The sequence below is a fragment of the Crocuta crocuta genome, unplaced genomic scaffold, assembly GCF_008692635.1.
Source record: "Crocuta crocuta isolate KB4526 unplaced genomic scaffold, BGI_CrCroc_1.0 scaffold581, whole genome shotgun sequence".
NCBI classification, from domain to species: Eukaryota; Metazoa; Chordata; class Mammalia; order Carnivora; family Hyaenidae; genus Crocuta; species Crocuta crocuta.
Window position 1 is genome coordinate 2248384 of NW_027528635.1, and position 2212 is coordinate 2250595.

The following is a 2212-nucleotide window of genomic DNA, read 5'->3' on the forward strand; positions in this document are numbered from 1 at the left end:
ATAAGATCTTACGGGACAAGCTGACCCAAAGTTCAGAAGCCCTTTGGGGCCCTAGAGCACCCCCTAAGAAAGAGACCTGTAAGTCAGCCTTTGTCCAGAGCTGCCAAAAGTCTCCTTCTCTGCTGAGGCCGCTGCCCTTCTCCCTCTCTCCCCAGGCCTGTGGTACCCCATCTTCCACCATGCCGCTCACACTTCTGCTTGCTGCTACCAACTAGAGTCATCATGCCTCACTCTCCAAAGTGTCTGTGCCTCACATGTGAGCCAGACTTTCAGGCCCAAAATGAGATACAGGGCCTGGCAGTGGCCCATCTTCTCATAGCTAAGGAAGAGGAGGAGACTTCCTACATTTCCTCTTGCTCTTTCAACTTCTCCTACCCCTTTACCTCCTCCTCCCTGCCTTCCTCTCCTGTGATCCTGGTTTCCCAAGAGGAGAAGAAGATGGAGGAGAAGGAGGAAGAGCCTGAGGAGGAGCCTGCCACAAAATGGAGTCCTCCCCAGAGTCCTCAGAGCTCCTGCTTCTTCTCCACATCATAGAGCACATGAGATGGAGGTTCCAGTAACCAAAAAGAGTATACAGGTTCCCTGCAGACCTCAACAGACATCAAATATTTGCCCAGAGACCCACTAGATGAGAAGGTAGCTGATTTAGTGCATTTCATGTCCTCAAGTATCAACTGAAGGAGCCCATCACAAAGATAGAAATGCTAAAAGTTATCATGAAAAGGTATAAGAAACCCTTCCCTGTGATCTTTAAGAAAGCTTCTAAGCATTTGGAGGTGATCTTTGGCATTGATATGAAGGAAATGGACCCTATCATCCACTCCTATGCCCTTGTCAACTCACTGGACCTCCTTACCCATCATAAAGTGTTTAGTGACAACCAGAACATGCCTAAAAATGGTCTCCTGATAATCATCCTGGGTGTGATCTTCAAGGGGGGAACTGTGCCCCTGAGGAAGACATCTGGGATTTCCTGAATATGATAGGAGTGTACACTGAGAGGGAGCCCTTCATTTATGGGGATCCCAGGAAACTCATCACCAAAGATTGGGTTCAGGAGAATTACCTGGAGTATCAGTATCAGCCTAATCATGATCCTCCATGCTGAACGCCTGTGGGGTCCCAGGGCCCATGCTGAAACCAGCAAGATGCAAGTTCTGGAATATTTCGCCAAGGTCAAAGAGACTAACCCACTTCTTTCTCATGCTGGTATTAGCATTTGAGAGATGAGGAAGAGAGGGCCCAGGCCAGAATTGGCTCCATGGATAGTACTACTGCCATGTTCATTGCATACCATTGGTCAGCAGCTTCTCTTGCCCCAATGAAGAGTGAGCCTGAATCATCATGCTGTATTTGAAGAGGGCAGTCTTGGTTTTGAGTAAAGGAGAGTCAGGATCTGGCTCAGGAGAACACAGTGTACAACTTTGTGTTCCCGTTCTGTATCGGTGATGTGGAGGTTTATCTTTTCTCTTTTGATATTTTTCAAGTGTCCCTTTAAAATTTTTTTAAGGTTTATGTATTTTTGAGAGAGAGAGAGAATGAATGGATGAATGAGTGGGGGAGAGGCACAAAGAGAGTGTGAGACACTCTCCAAAGCAGGCTCCAGGCTCTGAGCTGTTAGCACAAAGCCTGACGCAGGGCTCGCACCCATGAACCATGAGATCATGACTTGAGCCAAAGTCACATGCTCAACCAACTGAGCAACCTAGGCACCCTCAAATGTTCCTTTTAATGGACAATTTAATTCCCCAAGGACTCTAAATTTTGAATGACATTGGTAACACATTTATTGGTTTTTCAGGGTTAAGAATAAGAGTTTTGATATTTTGCAAAAATTTGGAAAGCCTCTCATCTTTTAGGGAATCTGGTACTAGGTAACATTGGAATAGAAATTTCTTTGGAAATGTGAAAGAGCCAAGTAGTAAAGTACAGGGGTTCAATAAACAGAGGGAAAAATATAAAGGATAGTTTATCCTTGAGTTTGTTTATACCTTTCAGTCCACCATTCTGGAAAATTAAAAAGATACACTTGGATTTGCTTGGTCTATTCAAGAAAGTAGATGAAATCTTAATAGATGACAGTCCCTGCTCACTGACTTTTTTTTATTCACCAAACATCAATTCTTTACTGGCTCTTTGGAAGGCTCTATGTCAGTAGTGGTGATACTAGGATTAGCAGACACACCCCCTAACCAAAGAATGGTAGGGGCTA

The 2212-nt window shown here is 44.9% G+C and overlaps 1 pseudogene; it reads left to right on the plus strand.

The window, feature by feature from the left end:
* The first annotated feature begins 222 nt into the window (after positions 1 to 222).
* LOC144224276 (melanoma-associated antigen 10-like) lies at positions 223 to 1357 on the plus strand (annotated as a pseudogene).
* The last annotated feature ends 855 nt before the right edge of the window (positions 1358 to 2212 follow it).